Here is a 24,000-nt window from a genome sequence, read left to right as displayed (position 1 = left end):
GTCATCATGTGATTACATGATGACATTTAATTTTTGGAAAATAGGGGTTTTTTGCTGTCATCACATATGTTTTCTAAGAAACACTATCTTGTGGCCACTGTAACCTTGAGCCAATATGGACTGACACTGCCACAACCCTGTGTTTTCCTCCCATTTCCTCACCCTTGTGCATCTACAGTTCTGTGGTTTAAGAGGTGAAACCGATCTCAGAAACTAAGATGTGTTAAAACAACAGAAGAAAATATAACCTGAAAAGACACATTTCTAATGGGAGTTCAAACCAGGGTTGGGCTCCCCTCCCTGGTCCAGTTTAGACAACCCCCTTGACTGGCAGTGGCAAACACCATGTGAGGTCAGAGAGTTGACGGGGCAGGTGAGATGTGGAACCCACAGTTCCTTCTTCTGAAGGTACTGTGGGAAGAAGACTCTGAAGCAATGACCTAATTAATATGCTGAGACTCTGAGCCAAGTTAAATTTCTTGGCAGTGTCTGAGGGTTTGGTGGTTTTTTTCTGTTCTGTTAGGGGTTTTGTTTGGTTTTCTTTTTTGTTTTGTTTTGTTTTGTTTTTTTTTAATTATTACTTGTTTGGGGTATTTTTTAGTAAATGAATGCTTTCAGAAATTTGGGTTAAAAATCCATCACGTGGAACATTTCAAACATAAAGTCCATTCATGCCTCTATCCCAAATTTTGTAGCTCCAAAGTAATCCTGAGGTTGTGCATGCATGCACGTCAAAAGTAAATAACTGAGCAACATCGAGCTAACAGGGGTCAAGATGTATAAGTTCAGCAGACATATTACAGCAGTGACTCAGGAGGACAGCATATTAGTAAATTAGGCTTTTGCCAGATGTAAAAGCTGATCCTTTTTCAATTGGGTATCATCTGAAAGGTCAAGAAGTAATGAAGCATGGGCACACAGATCCCCTCTTGCCATGTGTTGCTACAAACTCTTGTCTCATAATGCACTGGCAGCTACAAGATACCAAACATAATAAACCAACATCTTGTTGATGTCCTAGGTGCAGGTCAATTGTCTAAAGAGCATTCTGCAAGAAATGACAATAGATGGAACAGTAAAGAAGGGGCATTTTATACTGAGTTCCTTAATTTTATGGTTTCAGTGTATTTGCAATTTTCCACTATTTCACATTCCAGTGCTCTCCTGTGATGCAACTGAGTGCTGTTTACTCTTGAATAATTATTGAAAGATCAGAAGCCAAATCCTCTTCTGATTTACACCAGAACATATTAAACTACCCCTGTTGATTTTTAGTTAATTTGGAAGCACTCCAAGTGCATACTGGTGTAACTGACAGGAGAATTTGGCCCTGTATCTCTACAAGAAATAATTTCCTAGATGGATACGAGTCCTGGTACTAAGGTAAATGTGACAGAAAATCTGTGATTAGGTTGGATTGACTTCCACACTAGAAACCTTTTTTGTAAATACTATATATAAATACCAGAAAAATGCTGTTTGTTTTATATATCTGTGGATAAACACAATTTTATTAGAGCTACCAATATGTAATAAGGGAAGTAGCCATTTTAAGTAACAGATGTCCTATAGCAGCCCCCACAAAACAGGGGAAGGAATAAAACAATCTTAAAAATACTGTTGAAAAAGGAGTTCCACATTGCCACTAAAACTAGACCTTGTATTGTTTTTCTGAGCACTTTCAATTCTAGACCTTGGCTTTTCAAATTGTATTGCCTCTATTATCAAGAAAAAATCCCTAAGGATCGCACTGGTCCCCTGGGCATAATTCACTTGTTTAACTGGGCCCACCACTTCTTGAATCAGAGGGTAGAGTTAGGACCACCTTTCCTAAGTATTTTATTCAATGTTTATCATATGTGATAAAGGGATTCCACTTATATGTAGATGATTATATTGCACAGTCTAATTGTTGTTTCCTGGGATTGAGACAACAAAAGTTTTTCTGACATCCTCTTAAGCCAACACTGAGTGAGTAAGTCATTGTAACCACTCTTTTTTCCCCCTGAACTTCTGCTTTCCTCAAAACAAAAGGAAGGATGGAAACGAGCTTAATTGGTTAGACTTGGCCACATCAATACAACTGAAATTAATGTTTTCCTCATCATTACAAATTGCATATTCATGAGGTTTTTTCAAGTGCTATGAACAACCACTCTCTCTCCGATTTTTTTTCTTTGTACAGTAATGTCTCTTTTTCTAAATTGCTTGATCAGTGGTCATTTCTACTTGATTTTAAGTGTATCATCTCTTCCAACCTTGTTAAAATCAGTTCCCCATTTATGGAGATCATTGCAAAATCCAAAACCTTAGTGTAGCTATCTTACTCTTCCACAGATCTTGACATATACACCACTTCTTCTGTCCCTCCTTGGTCTCTGCTTATTTGTACTACTGGAGATCATGTTCCAAGTTCCAATTTGATTCTGCAAGTAGTAAAGTTTTGGAGATTTTCCCTCAGGACCAATACTCTTCCTCATTTTGTCCTCAGTGAAAGGCAAATCAAATTCCAGCTGAACCCTCCACATGGAGTGCATGCTGCAGCAAGGCACAGGAAACTTCATTTGCATGGTCTGCATATCTGTGCAATTCAGACACTATCAGTGAAGTATCTCACTGCTGAAGGCCAGAGCATCAGTCTAAAGATTTTTCTACAACATTAGCTGCCTACGTCTTAGCTTTTTAATTACGTGGAATGGACTGTGAACTGTTTACACCTCTGCCAATAGCAGTTATGCACATGAGAGCCCCACTGAAGTCATCAGTGGAAGTAAGGAACTCCATATGTGCTTCCCTGTCATAGAGTATTAGTCAAGAGTTCCTATCTTACTGCCACTGAATTTTTACTTTCTACTTTGTTTTCAAGCTCTGAGTATTTATCCCACATGAGTTTTACCTGTTTTAGCCCCAATAGTTTCTCACTCCTCAGCAACAGTATCTTAAACCCCACAAATAACACTGTAAGTCAAATGTAGTATAATGGAGGTCATTAATCATAGCATTTGAGACAGCATCCCTACCTGCATCTGTGATTTGTTCTGATTTATTGAGAAGAAAACATGACAAAAAAATTCTGCATTTTGCTTTGGTTCCTTTCATTTATTAAATCCATTGTTGGTAACTAAGCTGCAGTCTATTTATGATCAGAACTCTATGATGGGTTACCTGTACTGTCAAGTACCAGTGAAAGCCACTCTTTTGTGCAACACAAACACTTACTAATCCATATAATTGCCTTGAGACTGAAAGGTTATTTCAAAATTAACCTTGACTTCAGCACATGGTCTCTCAAATTGTGTTCAGTTTCTATGCCTATGTTTTAATGCAGATATACTAGTGTACAAATAAACTATATGTCTGGTTAACTTGGGACTTACTGAATGCACTTTGATATTATGCAAGATCTTGTTAACTTTATCTATGTTTCATTGCCTTTTCTGCAGAAAGGAGAAGGGGAAATTGGATCAAGGCCTTAGTTTACTACTATTCATCAACAGTGCGAAAAAAAATCAAAGCCACATTAATAAACTAAATATTACCTCCCACTGATCACTGGCTACCAGGCAGATAGAGTTCTTTCTGATGGACTCCTAAGAGGGTCTTCAATAAAGTAAAATATTGAGCTTGACGTTTCTCTTGCTTGCTGCCAGGAAGGTCTAAATTGAGTCCCAGTTGTTTTTCAGATTAATCCATTTGAGAGTATAGAATCTGGCAAGAGTATTTTACAACTTTTTGAAAATATGTTTAAGCTTAATATAGGTTTGGGTATTTCATGTATGTATGCTTAATTATAAAACACTCATCTTATATCAAGTACAAGGTATTAGCATGAATGCCTAAGGAGACTTGGTAGAAATAAGCAAAGTGCAGCAGCAAAAAGCAATGCTCAGCTTGGATGAGGGACAGAGCCAAAGCATCTGCAGTGTTTTTCTGAAATGTTGCCATGTTTTAAAAGTGATGACTGCTTCTGCAGTACTCCTGTTCCTGGGGGCCTGGTTCTTCTTGTTTACACCATTTTTAGCTCAGTTGACTTGAGAATTACTATATTCCTGTAAATCAAGAGAAGGAGGAGACTTTGGCTCAATCTTTCCTGTCAACTGGAGACATATAATAACTCTCCTGTGCGGACTCTAAAAGAAATCTGAACAGAGAATGAAAAGTCTAAGAGTTTAGAGGCCATCTTCACTTCCAAGCCCCTCCTTCTGAAGTTTGGTGAAGAATATGAGAGTTACACATGTAAAGCTTTATGAGCAATTAGCTTTTGAGTCCTACATGACTGTGTTGGGACTTGTGGTATGAGCTAGAGCTGGCTGTTAGTTTTTCAATCCAACATTTTCCCTTAGAAAAAAAGCTCTACTCTTCTCTGAAGCTGAAATTACTTTTTATTGAAAGGTATGGGTTTTGACTGAACTTTTGAAGGCGATGTTTTTTGCATCTAGGTTGGAATTTTGAGAGGAAGTAAAGACCATCCCAGAACAGAAAATGTCCTCCTGGTTGGATGAACCACAGGTGGGGGGAACCAAGGTGAGAAGAGGATCTTGGACACTCTCACATGTCAAGTAAAACTGCAAAAACTGCACAACTGGTCATTCTGATCTTCATCCTCCTGTCTCTTCCTGTGGTCATCCTGAATGGGAGGTGGTGATTAGTTTTTATTTCCTGGGAGTCTTAAACATGCTAAAGCTCTCTGAAGACTCTTCTCTTAGTATGTTTTCCGCATCTGTGCTAGAAGCCTGTGGATCACTAGAATCCTCCTGCTTGAGTGCCAACCCTCTGAGTATTCTGGGCCATGCTTTTTCAGCTTGAGTTAGAAAAGTCTTCCACCTTCTCCAACTCTATTCTTTGTTTCAGAGGTTTTCATGGATCTCAATTTTGATCTGTGTATACACTTTAAAATTTAAACATGCAAATAAGACAACATGCATTTTTATCTATCTATCTATCTATCTATCTATCTATCTATCTATCTATCTATCTGTCTATCTGTGTGGTATGTGAAAATCATATGCTACCTCATATTCTGCATGAGGATAGATATCAAAGCCTCTGACAAAATGTATCACAGCTCATTGCTTGTTCTGACCATAGTAGCATGTAATTCTTCTAAAGGCAACCAGAGAAAATTTGTCAAGGTTACCCAACTTCCTTCTGCTGGAAGCATAGCCACTCTCTGATGCTGGTATATTGCCAGTGACATCTGACAACAGAGTATAACAAACAATGTAATGCTGATCACAAAAAATAGGAGGGAGAGATGTGGTTTATGTAAATTAATTTAGTTTTTAGAATTAAGTCCTTGGCATGACTGGCAAGTGAAATCATGAAGGATTTTTCCTTCTCTGGCTCTCAGATGAGTTCAATATAGCACTATTGTCAGTCCTATAAAAATTACTCCACTATTGGAACGCATTTACTGTATGATAAATCATATCACGTGGATGCAAATAGAACAAGGTTGAATTGGCATGCAGCATGTCTGTGTAGAAATAGCCAAAAAGGAAAATGGTTTGAAATCTCAGGAGAATGACTGTACACATGGCTATACAATAGACTAAATGTCTGCTCAAAGACAATGAGAAGCAGGGTACCCTCTTCTGCTTCCAAAATATAAGTGAAATTTGTCAAATTATGACTTCAAATGACCAAACTTGTCCTTGGAGATCATGTATCATTTACTGAATTATAGGTTTAGATTAAGAATGATTGAGCAATGTGGAAAGATAAGTGAAACTTTTAAAAAAGCCTATCTTAGAAATATTATGGTAACTACATAATGAATTTTCAGTAAGTGCCTATAAGAGTGGTTGCTGGAAGATTAGGTACTGGTTATATTTTGAAAACAAAGTTAGAGTTGAGCTTGACATATAAACAGGAATTAATTTTATAATTTTTTTTTCCTGACTCCTCAAGGCATTGGAGGTTTTATTTTAGTCTGACAGATCTTAATGGCTTTTAGAAAAATGTTTTATGAAGAAAATTTCAAGTCATTGCCCAAGAAAAACAGTCCAAGATTATTCTACCATCTGTGGGCAACTTGGATGCACACAGACATTAATCTATCTACTGGTCATGTCTCGGGTTTACTGACGAAAAAGCTCTTTTATTAAAAATGCCACTTTCTGATCCTTAGTGCTCAGGAGGGCTTAAGCCATAATGTGACATCTGTTGGCTCAACCAATTATGTATAAGGCATTTTTGATGCAATGGTTTTGTTAGAACATGCCAAAATCATTGAAACTTTAATTGGAAAAAATTTCACAGGTCCAGATTTTAATTTCCAGAGAGAGTGGGAAGAAGAAAAGGAGAACAGAGTTCGTTCATTTCAGAAGAGTCAGTAGTTAAGACATCCATCTGCTGTGAGAAGCCACATTCATATGCCTGCTCTGCCATTTTCATCTTCATGTGAGGAGCCATTTGAATGGAGGTCTTAGAACAGCCTGACCTGGTGAGTAAAACCAGTGTTGCACTAAAAAAAACAGGGGCCTTATTTTGCATTATACAGTAGATAAAGTGGACATCCCTAGCAAAATAAAATTCAGTTTGACCTCCCTCTAAGCGGTCACCCTAAGTCTTGGAATAGTCTGAGAATCAGTTGTTATGGAGATTATAGTGCAAGAAGAAAGAAAATATATATTTAATGTAAAAGCAGAAGTTGACCCATAGCCTGACAGTATTACTACTGAACTATGAATACCACTGTAAACATGAGTCAGGGAATCCCTCCTGAGAACAGAGTATTAAGACTCAGCTTTATAGGTCACAAGCACCCTAAGACCCAAGTTAGAGCCATGAAAGTCATGAGTGTGTCATGGTTCCCTTAACTGCAGCCTGAATAATCCAAAGCCAGTTAAAAGTAGCAGTTCCTGATATAATGAAAGATATCTGAAGGCCTGGACTGTGTCTTGGTGCATCTGCATTAGAATTTTAGTCCCGACCAGGAGAGTGGTTTGCCACGAAAATCTTGGTCCATGCCCCCCGTGGTTTACCTCATGGTGAGGTCTCTAACCATAGAAATTTATTCCCCTCAGACGAAACTATACCAGAATAGGTGCTCTAGGAGCATGCTTAATGGACTCTAACCACTAACAGAAAATCAGACCACAAGCTTGGGCTATTTACTGCTTGTACCAGCAATAAGCCATAACCAGAGTTAACCAAATTCCAGATTTTATTAATTATTCTATTCTATTCTATTCTATTCTATTCTATTCTATTCTATTCTATTCTATTCATTAGTTCTGTGTTTTTCAGATGTATGTACTTTGAAAGTATAATTTCTATGATCAAGGACTCAAAGATGACCACTTGAGAACCACAGAACTGCATTTTTCTAAGTAAAAGTGTATCACTAAGTGATGTGAACACATATTAAAATGGGTGTTCTATCTTTACAGAGGTATCCTTTTATACTACCCCACAGCCATATTTGGAGTCCTTCCCAAGGATTTTAGTATCTGATTCCTGACTGCTTTGCACAGACTGTGTAAATTCAAGAAGGTGGGGTTCCAGTCTTGTCACTCGGGGTGTTCAAGATTCTACCTCACAGCTCTCGGCAGAGCCAGGTTTCCGCATGTCCAGCAGCTGGTTCATGGATCACATGAGGCTCAGTCTCAGCCTCTGGAACTCTGTGGTCATGAACTCTACATGGTCCCATAGGCAAACCTCACTTGGACTCTTGCAACCATTGCTTACACAGAATCTCCCAGGCTTTAGGTTTTCTTTTATGTGCCTGAGATTGTCTGCTTGATGGATCTACCACATACACCTTACACCCTGCCATGTCCTCATCATACCAGACATCTGGCTTTAGAAAAGCTTAAAAAAAATCCAGGGTTGCTTTTACTGGCATTCTGGTGGTCTCCAGCTTTAATTTGTCTGTTCCTCACAGGTAACTCCTCGTCTTGAAAAGTTGTAGTGCTGATACTTGCAGTAAAGGAAAATGTGAATACAACATATTTGAGGGATCAACTGACTTGCTTTACTTAGATCTTCTACAGCAGAGCTTGGAGAGGGATGAACTTATGTCTCTGCTCATCATCTGTAATGATCTCAGTCTGAAATTTGAATTTTCATAAAACTCAAGATCATCTCTAAGGGATGGAAAACCACATCAATTCTCATCTAAAACCAGATGCCATATTTTGGAGTGTCTACATACTTCTTATGGGTTGCATGACACAACCTGAAGCTGTGTTTTGATGCAACCATTTAGAAACAGTGGATGAGAATCCAAGAAGGTGGGTGCAGAGAACCTGGACAGAAGATATGTGAACACACTCAAGGTGATCAGAGAAAACTAAAAGCCAGTTGCATTTCAAGGGTACAAGTCTATTATGGAAGGAATACTTCAAAGAAGAAACTGTAAATTCCTTATTTCTTAGGAGATTTTGAAAAATACACAGAGATTACTTCGAAAAAAAGGAGAGGTGGTGATGGTGGCCCATTTCTAGGGCCTCCTGAAAATTGTATTCAGCAGTAGCATGGCCACCCCACCCTTTTAGAGTATGTATTCAGTCAAACGGAGTCCTTCTACAACACACAGGAAGCTATCAAGCTGTCCTCCTCATCTAAATTACAGAGATCTTGTTTCAAAGGAAAAAAAAATTCAACCTCTCATATCATCCTGTCAAATTTATTAAAGCATCTCTTTTTGCCACTTCATCTGCCATTTTATTTTTAATTTTAAATAAAATGGATGCAAAGGTTGAAATCCTTGAAAAAAATGCACAAAAGTAAACCAAAAATCCAAACCTCTCATGAGAATGGATGGAGACATAGACAAGTTATAGTAGTATATGAAGAAATAAATGGTCCCTGTATATTTCATTAGTGAGTGCTTTTAATAAGAACTTGGGTTTGTATTTCTACCTTTGATTTTTTTCCCAAATTCCTACTGAAAAGAATAATTAAGCTTTAAAATTTATAAGTGTAAATATTTATGGTTATAAATAATTGCATTTTCATATCTGTATGAAAACTTCTATGCAACAAACATCTCACTTAAAAAAATTAACCCTGCTGTCATAACCTAGCTATTTACACTTCTAAAAAATAATTTTCCTGAATAACATAGCCCTAAATCTCTGCTGTCCTAGCTTCCGATAATCCCGATTTTTGAACTACTGATCAACCACATATCCTACCAAAGCCAGTGTGAGATGCTTGGTTCTTATGATAATCATGATATTTCCAAGAAGTTTCTAAATAGGGTTTCAGCCCAGCTGGCTGAAAAACTATGGACCTAGTTATGAGATCTCTATATAGTATAACTGCAAGGGAATAAACAAAAGATCATCAGTAAAGAAATTTTCACAGCATATGTAACACAAATTAAATGTTACAGAAACAAGATTTGCATGAAGCATCTCTAGCACCATGTATGATGCCAAGGGGGAAGAAGAAGGTGTAGTTAATAATGTTCATTAATTACAAAAGTTTCTTACATCTAAGTTTTCTTGTGTCCTACATTCTAGACAGCTGCCTACCTTAAAACATAATTTCTTTGAGATAGTTAGATGGGTTTTTTTGTTATGGTGAATAAACTTACAGTATCTGTGACGTTCATGTGATTCCTATTCCCATTGGAGGATGAAGTTTCCTTTGGTGAAATGAGATTCTGGCAAAAAAGACTATTAATAAATGTAACTTCTTATGCGTAGCAAAGTATTTTGTGTACTTGCAGCACAGGGAATTCTTCAAATGGTTTTCTTTTATGAATAATTGTAAATTTAATGTTGGCATCAATAACTTCTTTAAATGGCTCATTCTATATCTGAGTTACACACTTCTTAGCAGCATAGCTCAGCTTTGATGAATCTTGTGCATAATATTGGTTTATATCATGTGAATACAAAAGCAAGGAAGATGCTAGAGTTGTTCAAATTACCTGCCTCTTAAATGGTTTGGGGGGAAAAGGAATGCATTATGCTTTGGTCAATGAAACTGTAGAACACAATGGAGTCAGCATTTTTTGACTTGTTATCTGATTGCACAACAGATTCAGAAAAATAAAAAGGCAACACACCTCCTGAAAAATAAATGTTTTCTCAAAAATGAATGTTCAAGCTAGGGAAGAAGGATTTTCCTGAAAACAACTTTCTACTAGAGTCTGTGGGCTTGCTAGACAACTGTAACCAAACAGTTACTAGAAGCTGTGATGTTATTTGCTCTAGGGCATCTCTATATGCTAATTAGAGTTCTTTCCTCATAGGATACAGCACAGAGTAAAGGCAGGCACAGCTACAGCTTGAGCTGCTTTGAAGTCAGTGTTTGTAACTGCTACCATCAAGCAGGAAGTGTCTCTACATGGTGTCATTCCAAGAGGTCAGTATATGTGAGGAAGTTTTACTGTTAGGGCTTTAAATACCTCTCTTTCTGTTTCTCTTACCAGATTTAGCTCCAAGTAGGTTTTGGTTTCCCTAGTTCCATCCTGGCCTACATCAGTCTCTGTATTCCTTCTGACCTTAGTTCCACCTCCTGTGTTCTCCCTTTTCATGTTTGAGTTTTATGAGGAGCTTCTTGTTAATCCATGGAGGCCTCCTGTCTCCTTGACTTGATTTTCTGAACTTTGGGATGGACTGTTCTTGAACTTGGTAGAATTGGTCCTTCAAAATCAGTTTACTTTCCTGGACCTTTCTTCTTTCATGGACCCCATCCCATGGGATTCCTCCAAGCAGGTCCCTACAAAGGGCAGAGCCAGCTCTCTAGAAGCCCAGGGCTGTGATCCTGCTTTTTGCCTCATTCCTCTCTCTCAGAATCCTGAGCTCCACCATCTCATGATCACTGCAGTGAAGCTGCCCCAACCTTCCCAGTAGAGCACCTGTCTCACTGGCTCCAGAATTACCTGTGTAATCCTTCAAAGCAGAAATATTTAAGGATCATACGTGTACTTGAATTAGACCATCCAGTATCTTTGATAATTCAGCTGTCTCACATGTAGATACTACAACATAAAGCCATTAGTTATTTTCAGTCTTAGAGGGTACAGCTAGAGGGGGCCTGGGCATCCTATTTCACCTCTCAGGAATATATTTTATTTTTAGTTGCACAGTAGAAAGACCTATATACATGGCACATCTTTGTCAAGTGATGGTTATTTTTATTTTGGAGGTAATATGATTTCTGCAGTTGGGCTCATAATTGCTGGCATCTTTTCTGGCATTGCAGCAAAGCAATGTCAGAAAAGTGCAAAGTGAACAACTACAGAATGAAGAAGGTACACCCCTGAAAGACTTAAAAGATAATAAGGTCTTCTTGAAAATGGCTGGGCTTTTTTCCCTGATCTCTCTCCTTCTGCCCAGTATACAGTAGGAAGACTGAAGTTTCTGGGACCCCAGGGAAGAGTTTAATGAATAAATGTCCTGTGTTCTACATTATATGAATCCTGCCTTAGAAAAAAAAAAAAAAAGAGGTTCTTAAAGTTGATGAGCTACAGATTTGAAGTCTTTCCCTCTGCTCATATATGCCTTGAAAAAAAAGATAAAAGACAAAATAACCTCCAGCTGAAATTAATAAAACTATCCTCTTGCAGTTTGAATAAAATGTAAGGGCTAGACTTTGAAAAGTTGGAGTTTAAGACATACTCCAAAACTTAGGCTGAGGTTCTTTAGTCCTGATTTTTTCTCCAAGCAATGAGCTCTCAGCATTTCCTACTAAAGAAGACAGAAATTTCTGAGGGCTGATATGTCTTAAAAAGTGGGTCTTTTAAAAATGGATTCAACATGTTATTTCAGAAGTAAGTGAAATACTGATTTAAATATCAGGCCTGAGGTTTATTCCTGCAACAGATCAAGTGTAAGCAGATCGTTTGCATTGGGTCACTCCTAAGCTAAGTCCTTAGTGCCATGGTTTGAGATGGGGGTTAAAGTGGATGGGAGAGGAGTGAGGGAGAAATACCTCAAGTGCCCATCTTAGACAGAGACCTTTTAGTCTTTCTTTCACCTTCTGTGCCACCCAGAAAATCTGCACACATTTCTTCTTTCCCTTGAATCTTTGAGTGGCCATACAAAAATACGATTTTGCAACTTTTCTAGCTCCTGTATTCTTTATGTGCATGGATGGGCTGAACTAGTATAATTCATGTGTAGGAAGAGGCTGTTTCTGTCAGACTTGGTCCTGCTATGATCCTCACTATTTTTGTCATCCTAGTTCTCAAACAGTGCATGCACTCACATTTTCAAACATGAGAATTAACTACATTTTCCATGAAATGTCTGTTTAAACTTTTGGGAGTTCATGAAACATACTACCACTTTTTTTTTAGGCCGTACTTATGCAGTATATTAGGGAAGACAGGCACCATGCTTTCTTATGGAAAGATTAATTCTGCCTTGATATGTCCCTTAGCAAACATAAGAAGGATTTTGTGGATGCGCATGAAACAAGGCAAAGCTGCAACAAATGTGACTCCAACCAGTTCCACTGCTAAAGTCCTAGCAAAATTATTCATTCTCAGATAAATCTTTAATTGGTTCCCCTTTTAATACTATTTCTGGACCCCAGAGACCTTTCTAAAAAGCCTCTGTGGAATATTTTTCTTCATTTTTAATTAATTATCTGCAATGTAAATTAATGCACAATAGCATTTTTTTAAAGTCGAGAGGAAAGCATTTTCACTGTAAATTAAGATTCCTCCATCAACAATTTTACTGCAGCTAAGCTGCATCTTCTCTGTTCTAAAGCTCCAGACTCTCCTTCGTGATGTTGCTCTGCAGCAGTAAAGAAAGAAACCACCGCTTCACAATGCTAAGCACTCCAGTGGGAAACACAAACAGAGTGCATAAACCAAAGCATTCATTTCATGAGATTTTATTAAAAGGTTTCACCTCTAAATTGAGCTGTCATACGCTGTTGGGAAACTTTTTTACCACAGTTTATTTTAACTATGTGTAAAAACATTAAAAGAATGAAAATTCTGCAGTTTTTCATATAAAAGGCGCGACATTTCACACACTACCAGCAAGGCATAGTGCATTTAATCAAATTGGTTTGAAAGTAAAATCATGCCCAATGTGAGGATTTTTTTTTTTTTGCTCCCCCCACAATTCTTAGGAGTGACCCCAACCTTGTTAACATGCTGCAGATTTCTGTGTATCTCTGCAGCAGGCTCTTTGGAGTTCACTCCGACAAAACTACAGCGCATGATTAAAAGATATCCTCTAGATGAGAAGGACGTTCAGTAATTTATAAATCATTCATTTGTGACATAGCTTTATACAGCTTTTCAAGGAATTGCATTAACTGCTTTTGCAGCTTCCTCAAATGTTGCTTTCAGTAGACAGTGTCATAGGTCATTACCAGTTTTTCCCTTATGTAAGCAATTCCAACTTTCTATTAAAAATACTAATTTCCACTCCACTACAGTATCTTTTGAAGTAGCATGTATATTAAAAAAAATTCACAAGTTGCTTTGAAATATTAAAGGAATATATTTAAGTGAAGGGCTTTCAGGCAGGTTGTTTTTCTGTATTCCTGATGACAGAAAGATTTTAGCCTACAAAGTCAATAGTAAATTTTATTAAAGTCATTATTTTCCTGTTACAGGCCTTGTGCTTTAAATAAACTATAGCTGACAATGCTGTCTTACATACTGTCATGCTGTAAAACAGCCTTTCTTTATTACCACAGGGACAACTCATTTAGAAGTTTGAAAGTGTTTTCACACTGGAGTTGCTCATTTGTGGTGCTGGCCGATGGCTGTTCTTGACGAATACCTTTTATAGCTGGAACTTTCTCCTTTTTTCTTTTGAAGATACAGGGGAGGAAAAAAAAAAAAAAAAGAACTTGCAAAACCGACATTTTCCTGTTTTCTTGTTAAAGATAAATATTCTATCCACACCACTGGAGACATATCTCAATCTTCCCATAATAATTTTGCTGTGACAGCTTGAAAAGTCTTATCCTAACTCAAATTTTTCTCAATTTTTGCAATGCAAATTGATGGTAGCTCCAATTAAGTAAAAAGGAGAATTTCCTGTTATTCAAATGTTGTTTTTTGGTTACTATTACAGGCTTGGGCCCCTGGTTGAGGCTGTAGTTTCCCCAGACTGTTGCTTTGATAGGAAAGCCAGCACAAGGAATTTTCACCCCCTCCCTCTCACTGTACTCACTCCTCTGTTGCCAGCCCCTTTCCTAAATGACACTGGCACATCTATTTACAGGACTTTGTCTCTTCTGTAAAATTTCTATTGTAAGCTCAGATCAGTTCAGGCTGCTGTTCAGTCACATGGTCCCTCAAGAAGTGGCACACCTTGGGCTCAAGGAAATAGGGAAGGGTAAGAGGGGTTTGGGGCTGGTTTTGCCACTGCTGTGATCAGTTTTCTGACGCTGCAGGCAGAGGTGCTGGCTCTGTCCCACTGAAAATTGTGCCATGGTGCAGCAAGACATCCATCCCTGCCTGGTGCAAGAAGGTCAGCTGAAAAACTTGAAATTAGGCATCAGTGTTACTGTATCAACTCAAAGCCCTAACAAGCAAAAGAGATAAAGGTGGAAAGAGAGGTGGTGTAGGTACTTCAAGGTCTTCTGACTCACAGTTTCATGTCTTCTCCCCAAGTCAAATGATTTTTTTAAGCACACCTGAGTATAAGTAAGAGTAGCTTTGGGTTCTTTGCCTTGGATGTATCTGCTTGCTCTTCATGCAAAATTTCTATTTTCACCCCATGAGAAGGTATGTTCTTGACTGTCTAACTTAGCTCCAGGCCTTCATCACAGAGCCATCCTTCCTGCTCCCCAAACTTTCATCAGCTGTTGATGTCATGCAAATAGGACTACAGCCAGGCCAATTTTGCAATTTGTCCAGATAAATGAGCTATATGAGCAAATGTTGCTTGAATTTTTCTGTCCTGAATATGTTTCTATGAATGAAGCTGTCTGTGTTGATATCTCAAAAATTAGGTTTATCTCTTTGAACCTGTGTTAAAAACAGTACTGCTAGAGTCATCCAAATGTAGAGTTGAAAAGGCCACAGGAGACAATCTAGCTGACCTCTCTTCACCGACAGGGAGTAACATTGCCTAGGACCTCCCCCAAGTGTTTATCTAAACTGGGTCTAGCCACATAACTAAAAATCTTTTCCATGCAAACATCACTTAAAAATTCCCTTTGAAGTAAATTAAACCATGTTTTTCTTGGTGTATGTCCTGTTCCCCCCTTTTTGGACCTTTGGGGAAGTGTTACCTCTTTGTAGTGATTTTATGCATAGAAGGTGGACATTTTACTTTCTGATTTCCAAGCTGTCCAAACCCAGGATCATCTTATAGATTTTCTAACACTTCAGTGTTGCTAAAATCTCCCCTTTTCCCTTTCTCCTCATTATCCCATCTCCAGATCTTCCCTCACCATGTGCCAGCACACATGCCCATATGATCTCTTTAAAAGCACACTCCAGAAAACAAGCCTAGCAAAAACAGCCTAATAGCTTTCCACTGAGTTATTAAAGTTTCTGATGACAGACTCCAGTAAGGATCAAAAAACAGTGGAGAGGAGTGGATGGGATCACACAGCTCTGAGTAGGCAAGGTCTATTAATCGGTGAGGGTGAAGGAGGCAGTGGACTGCCTGGATGGCTCTGGTACCCACAGACTTGCGGCCTCAGAGCACAAGTTTATGCTGGATTTTATTTGGCATAGCTGAAAACCTGCTGCTGCTGAGGGAGCCAGCCCTTCTCTCCCCATTCCACACCGCTGTGTTCCCAGCTTTTCCTTCAGGACTGGATCAGTGAATCACATACCTTCATGATCTGTAGTTTGATGGACTAGTTTTCCATCAAGCCAGTAACCAACTCGATTCATAGCCTCCTAGGCACTGGATCAAGGTGTGAATGACACAGCAGTAGCAAGTGGACAGCCATGGAACCCTTGGCAATAGTACACAGTTGACTCAGATTACACATCAAACAAGAGGGCAGAATTCTTCCTTTTACTTTATGCTAATTTACACGTGGAGCCCCTGGTGGTCTAGGGGTAAAGGCGCCGCGCTATCACCGCGGAGACCCGGGTTCGATTCCCGGTCAGGGCCACTCCCGGGCAGGTGGGGCTCGTTAGCCCTTAAAGGCAACCCACCTACGTCCTAAGGACCTCGCTGCCACCGTCCAAGCTCGCTTGGCCCCGGCAGATGAACCTTAGGATTAAAGGGTGGGCTCAGTTCCGCGCACACTGTGTCTCACCTAAAAAATCCAACGCGCAGGCTGGAAGGTGGAAAGACCTTCCCCAGATCTTCGCTCGCGAAGACTGGCCATTAAATTTACACGTAATGCAAAAGAAGTAACTATTCTGCTTTATTCAGCTAGTCAAATCAATCCTGAATAAAATCCCAACAAAAAAACTTCAACACAACTAGTGGAGATCAGACTATATATTTCATAGGCCAAAGTATTCTGAATCACAGATACTGAAAGACACCATTAGAAATAGGAAGCTCCTCATGGAAAACTCTCAAGTGGGCAGAGAGAAGACTGTATTTTGAGTCCTTTGCTATGAATATTTGCTTTGGTGTGACTATACCACTCACTTTTCCCCCAAAGTGGCTGATTTAATTGTTCTTTGTACACTTTTAGAAAGTATTTGAAATGCAGGGGCTATAAATTTACCCTTTGTCAGTTTGGGCTATATGTAGAATATGCATCTGGTGCTCTGCTGACATCCCAAAGCTTGTGATTCTTGACAGGGAATATTTATTTGTAGAAACACAACCAGGAGGTCACATTTAGAGTCTGAATCCATTCACTGTACTCATGATTTATAATAAACATTGTCTCTTTGGGTCACCTATGCTTTAATTTGCTGCATGTTGAATGGACTTGTTTTGAATGAGAGAGTTTAAACACACATCAATGATTTTTAAGTTTCAGTATGTCAGCTGTCTAGAAATAGCAGTAAAATTTCAGAAATTATATTCTAAGTACCCATGTTACAGTGATTTTTGTCCTCCTGGACATCAACAGGTATTTTTCTCCTTCAAGCTGTGGATTTCAATAGATTAAAATGCTCATGAGCATTAGCTATCTGCTGCAGAACCATCTGTCCCACCTGCAGAACTGCCCGAAGACTGTTATCCAGACAAAAGACATAGAAAGACTGTTTCAAATTCTGAGTTGATCTCTTCGATATATAGCAGTAGATATCCAGCCACATTTTGCAAGTAATTTTTGCTAGGTCTCCCTGCCAGAAATTGAGGAAATTTTTTTCCTCTTCCCCCTACAGTTGTGTCCCTCACGCTTCATGTAGCTAATGTAGATTCTATCAAAAAGCATGATTTGTGATGTTTGTGTGTTACTGTTTACTTAAAAGTGCTAAAACCACCTTTTCTTATCAACAGGAAACTTTCAAGATATTTAAAAGCATGCCTTTAAACCTTCTGGCAGCAATAAAGCGAAAATGGCAGGTGGCTGTATGAAAGAAGCAGGATATGTTTATACTATAAGTAACCATGGGGTGGCAGGGAAGGGGGGGGGGAAATTATACCAGATACAGTGGGTGGGAGTCTCAACTCAGTTACAAAGGTGCAAATCCAGAGTAATATTCTGTTAACACCAGTGCTTTTAAAAAAGTCAGACTATCTCAGTGTGTGAATCAACAGCAACAACAACAAGACATAAAAAAACCCTGTATTTGTTCTAAAAAGAACTGTATTAAATTTGTTTAGGCAAGGAGGGACAAAGGGCTGGTTTGCCCAATTTCCTGCTGAACCAGGCTCGAGTGTGCATTTGTTTGGTTGCCAGTGTACCACCAAGGAGCACCTAATTGATTTGAGCACTTGCAATTTTCAATTTATGAAGCTGAACCTTCTCAGGTTTATAACACCACTTAAATGCTTTGCTGTTTGGATATACCAGTGTTGTTCCTGGTACTGTCTGCTGTTCTTCCAGAGGATAGACTATGAGAACAACAAAAGTACAAGAATAAAAGCCTTTTTCCTAACCTTGTTTGGTGCGAGCTTAGACCAGATTCGGTGATTAACCCCCCCCCAACTTTTACTTTTCTACCAATGCTGAAGCATCTCCATAAAGTATTAAGCAACACCAACTAGGACTTGTTACACTAGTTTGTGGTACTAGAAGGTGCAATGCCTGTGGGAGGGGAAAGGTGAAAAATTAAAATTCATTTGTAAAAATAAAAGTTGAATTTTCTTTTCAGATAAAAGAAAAAAGATTTTAAAAAGTTTTAACCATTTTTTTTCCCCCATCTGTCCAGCCCTAGCCAGTCTTCTCAAACCATGCACAAGCAGGATCTCCAAAAAAGTGAAACCAGAACTATTTTGGTAAGGTAATCCCCATTCCTGGAGATTGGAAGCAGCTAGCACTGTGCAGACCAGATACACTGGTAAGGGCAGTGGACAAGACTCAGCTTTTTGTAATGCTTTTTACTTCTGCAAAATCTACGAGCCTTTTGAAAACTAAGTCCTTGCTGCTGTTTTCCTGCATTATTTTTCTCTATTGTGCTTAAGTGAAATAAGGACTTTGAGAGAACTTAGGCTTGTCTAGTCCTATTCGATATTCTTTGAATCACAAAGGATTAAAACACTCGAGAACTGGCAACATTTGAAAATTTTTTCCTTTATTCTTGTAGCTGGCCATGGGAAAGGGGGAGTTGTTTTGGTACTAAAGGCCCCTTCTGTTAGACAATGATTGTTCTTGGTTAAAAAAAAATAGAATCAAAGTGCCCCCAAAGACTTGAAAGGCAGTAGTTTAACAAGCTACATTACTTGAACTGTTTTTCTCCCCCTGTCTTTTCCATCTAATAGACTCCTTGGTGCTAGTGACCAGAGTGACACTGGAGGCAGCAGGCAATGACACATTACAGGCATTCCTCTAACTGACTTTTATCCAGTGACTTTGAGTGCAGGTGCAAGCTGAATTGTGCAAGGTAGTTCAAACTCCCTCTCTCTGATTTCAGCCTTTCCAGGGGGTCAACTGCTTATGAAGAATATCCATTATTTATACCTTTCAAGAGAATTACATGGGCAGGAACATATGTATTCATGTAATAAAGCTAGAAAGTACCATGCAAAGCCACGCTGCTTTAAATATGCATGTGGAACACACTAAGCCAAGTGCTGTATTGACTTGTACCTCTCTTACACCTCTGACTTCAGCAGGAGCTGTAAGTCCTTACACTCGCTGTAAGTAGGCAACTTTGGCTGAGTGGAACTAACTAATGTGTGCTGGTTCAGCTACCCCTGTTGCACATACAGCCATGTACACGTGTCATACGTGGCTTGGGGCTTCAGTCCCTCCATTATCTGCTGGTAGCAGGAGCCGTGTGTGGTGCTGTGCTTTCTTCCTGAGCCTGGCTTAAGTGTCACTGATCACGTATTGCAAACAAACACAGGCCACTGATGCCTTTCCTGGAGCTAAGGTGTGTCCCTGTCAAGGAGTGTGTTCACACATCACAGAGATTTAGTCCCTGCCTGCTGATCAACAGAAACCTTGGCCTTCATTACAGAAATCAAATTTACATCTCCAGAAGCAGTGGAAACATAAATGTTGTTTCATCCTGGCCTCTGGCTCTGAGCTGTAGCATTATTTATCCTGAGCAACTATATTTCTCTTGGCTAAATTAATCAATTGCGCTTTCAGGGCAGGTCCTTTTTTTTCCTCAAGGAAGAAACTACATCACATTAGCTACCAGTCAGCTTCAAACCTTTCACTTTGGACTGTGCTCAAAGAGAGTCTAGCCAGAGAGAAAACTGGAATCAATACACTACGCCAGCACAATCTGGATTTCAGGTCAGCATGTGGAGAGAGAAATGGCATTTGTGAGACTGATGGCCACTGAACTTCTGTTTCTGGGCAAAGGGCAGACTTCCATCCTCAGGCTCCTGGACCTGTTTGCAGCAATCGACCCAGGGACGTTAGGACAGCAGTTTGCACAAGGACTTTGGGGTTTCACCTTAACTGTTAGAAGTTTTGTTGAGAGATACATCAAAAACTTCAACTTCAGATCTCTCTAACTGTGAACTCCTCCAAGGATCAACTTTATTTGTACCCTTTTCACACTGTCTAATGCAGTCTGGAAGAGAAATAGTTAAAATGTGACTGACAAATGCTAACAGAACGGTGAATATCAAGCAAGTAAGAAAAACATTTGCATGTTCCAGAAACTAAGGAAGTTGTAAAAGACAGTGGTAACATGAATGAGATTGAGAGAACAGACCTGTTCCCAAAACAGTCTCTCCTAGGGGCTGGATAAAAAGCAAGGTTTCTGGTAAGTGACAGGTTTCTTTTAATTTCAGTCCAAGTTGGAAATTCATAGCCATTTTTTAACTGTGATTTTGGTACCACAAATACACCTTCTGGCGTACAGGTAAAGCTCTTGCTCTATATTGGACAACCTTTTTTTACACCAGAATGTCTGCAACTATCTCCAACCCACAGCCTGAAGTATTCTCAGTTTCCAGGAGGTGTGATAATGATGAATTTCAGTGAGATGAAAATTGCTCCAATTTAAGGATAGCTCAACCATTTCATATTTGACAGTAAAATATACTAATTTAAAAAAAAAAAAAAGAAAAGAAAGTATAAAGATTTGGGCTTTGTACGTGCAGTGCATGAATAGAAAATCCCTATTGACAACATTTACTGAACTCAAAATCCTTCAGGATAAGTTCCCTGAAAATTAAAACAGACATCAAACTATACATCTAGATGAAAGACTTCCACAGCTTTATACATACAATGCACTCAGAAGCCAAGTTTCCAAAGCCTCAGTAAAAGCATCTAATGTCCAACTCTACATTGATAGCCCTACACATGAAAAAGGCAATATTTACTGTGTCTTATGGTATTAAATTGGAGTTTTTATCACACACTTACAAACCTAGTGATAAATCCAAGCTCTTTCATCAAAGGTATTTTAAATTGGAATTTCTGGACACCTCCTAAGACCAGATGAAAACCTTTTGGCTGATCTTCACATAAGAAATGATACCATATTTACATTACTGATTCAGAAGCCTACGTCTCTGCTCTTAACTATTGTCATCTTGTATTTGTTTTTCATTCTGACATAATCTTTTAGCAGCTTTATTATTTTAAAATTCAGATGGATAAAATAACTTGTTTTACTACGTCCTTCCAAAGTTTGGTCACAGAAGACAATACTGTTGCTTTGCTGTTATTCACACCACATTGAACCAGCATTTTCTGACATTGCCTTCCATCTTTTGACTCCATTTTTTTGACAGCAAGCCTGTCTTGCCGCCCATCTTCCCCTACTACCAAGAGATCTTTCCTGTGCAAGATTTCACTAAATAAATTCCACACTCACATCCCTCATCTTCTGCTGCTTGTCTCAGCATGTATAGGAATCTTTTCTGACCTTCTTGAAGCCAACAATCTTCCCATTCCACTGATATATTCAAGATACCCCTGGTTAATGTAGCTCTTCCATCCATAATTCTGAATGTGTTACAGTACTAAGAGATCCTTCTGTAGATCCACATCTTTTCCGTTTGATCTACTTGCTTTCAAAAACCTCCTACCTCCAATTCCACCCTTGTTTGGTCATCGTTTCACTGCCAGCTGTGATGTCAGTTGCAGTAATCAGAGGCCATAAATCCTCTCATATCTGCTATATTTCATATTGTCTATTCTCAGTGCATGCAGATCACAAAGTCATTAGTGCTCATGTTATGTTAATTAATGTTGGTGTAAATATTTCATCTCAAGCTTCTCTTCTATTGTGACAGTTGTAGGAATTACTATCAGAATTGACTGTTACCAATGGGCAGCCAATCTGACTATTAATATTTACTAATTGTATGCATTTAAATAGCTTATACAAACAACTCAATGATGTGATCTCATGTTTCTGCTACACAGGTTTTTCCTTCTAGATGTCTATGGTTATAATGCAAAATAGAAAGAGAAAAAACATACAGTCTCGTACCACGTCTAAAATCATTTACAGTGTTTTATCCCAGCAGAGATTGTAAATTCATTGAGAAAGAGATGTCAATACATATTTCACAGTATTTAGCACAGTGAGGCATCAGTCTTAATTCAACACCTGATTTCTTTAATAAAGTGCTTTAACTATTTTAGAGCACCAACGTTGAGATGCCAAAGTCTGTCTAATTTGGTGGTCTAACTTTCTGAAAAGTTGAATGCACAACATTTCTTCTTGTGCTGTATATGCATGCTTTCATATATGCTGTGTGATGCTGAGCAAGCAGCTTCAAGTCTTGCAAATGTCTGAAAAAATGGGTATATTTTGATAGGTATGTAAAAGAATCTAAAGGGATTATTAATTCATGTACGTAACCTTCTAAATTACCTAAGATCAAGAAGCCCTCTAATCAAAGCATTGATTTGTATCAAGTATTGCACATGCTTTGTACTGAAAGTGGCATATATATGTTGTTTATTTTAGACTTGCTCCTTACGTTTGAGGAAGCTGTACTACTCTAGTGAGCTATTGGGGGTGGTGAAGGAAACAAGTCAAAGGAGGTATTATTGGATTATTCACTCTTCTAGGACAGAACCTGTTTGTATAATCAGAGATATGCCTTAAGTGGTCTTTAAAGAAAGTCAGATTTTGTTTAAAAAAGGGGAAGGAGGAGGCTTCATTAACTAGACTGACAGGCTCCATAGATTTCTCAAGTGTTTAAATTAAGGATTGTGAGTTCTTGAAACTTGACAAGGAAAGCAGGATTGTCACTGCTGGCTGTCTGAACCAGAGGTAAGTGCAGATTAAGCTTTTCCTATCTCCATTAAAAATACATTGCCTCTGTTCTCAAAAGTTCAGTGAAATAGAAAAGAGACTATTGTTTTTTATTATTTGAAAAAAATAAACTGCATTGTTAATGTGTCAGATAAAATTCTAAAGTACTAAAAGTGCTCAGGTGCTGCTCATTATTATTCTAGTGGTAACTATTTGGCACTTGGCGTAAATTTCTTAAATAAAATTGAAGTCAGTCATATCTGGACACCTAGAACCAAATTTTAAGAGTCCTCATGATAAGCATGACATACTTTAAAATATATTAAGCCATTTCTGTTGATTTTTTCAGAACTATTTATGTGTCTGCGTTCAATTGATGTTGAATTCATGTTGCACTTGTATAGCATGAATTCTGAAAGACTGATTCTTGCACAGTGTGAATCTCCCTGCATTTTCTTCTGGCTGCAAATATGGCAGAACAGTATGAACTTAGAAAGTCTTACCAAAAAATTAAAGTAGGTGTTTGTGAACTAGCAAGTTTAGCAATTCCTGAACAAAGCCTGGTCAAACCTTGACTTTGCACTCAGAAGAGCTGGAGAGATTTGTTTGACTACTCAGTCCTACTCAAGATTCATGAAAACAGATTCATTTTGTGTTCTGTACAATACAGAATTAGAAACTAATAAGTTGATAAAGAATTAGGTTTCAGCTAGCAACATGGATGTCACAGCACTTATAGGTGGCTCAAAGCAAGCACTGGATCCCTTTTAAAATTGTCATTGAAATGGTCTTATGCTTTTATCATACCTGGAAAACAGCATTGCTGATGATACTGGGAAGCAATTAGATTTGTTTGTCTGTCCCTGTGTACCTGGCAGAAACTTTTAAAAGCTGAAGCAATTAATTTGATTTTTTTCTTCCAAGAAATAGTTAGGCCCGCGTCCATTCTAAGAAAACAAGGGTTTTGTAACAGTATCCTGTGTACATTCATACTAAACTCCCCCTCTGCAAATGAAAAACTGTTTGCTTGTTTGTTTGGTTTTTTTTATTTTTTTAAGAAAAACGGTGAGTGTTGTAGCTGTTAATAGGTCTGATAACTTCTCTCAGAGAACACCTTGCTTGCACGCCTTGTTAGACGATGGCCAAAAGCAAATTAAACTTAAGGAGGTTTATACCATGCACACATATTTGATTTCAAAATCACCCCCCAAATGCTTCTATTTCTATCAGTATGGGAAAACATGCTTTGGCTGCTTCTGTCACCTGGCTGAAGAATAAAAAATAAATAAATAAAAAAAAAGTTACTGTGTGCAGTTAATATCGAACAGCAGCCATCTCCAGAT

This window comes from Myiozetetes cayanensis, unplaced genomic scaffold, assembly GCF_022539395.1.
Source record: "Myiozetetes cayanensis isolate MyiCay16 unplaced genomic scaffold, myiCay2020 scf3, whole genome shotgun sequence".
NCBI classification, from domain to species: Eukaryota; Metazoa; Chordata; class Aves; order Passeriformes; family Tyrannidae; genus Myiozetetes; species Myiozetetes cayanensis.
This window is presented reverse-complemented; position numbering follows the sequence as displayed.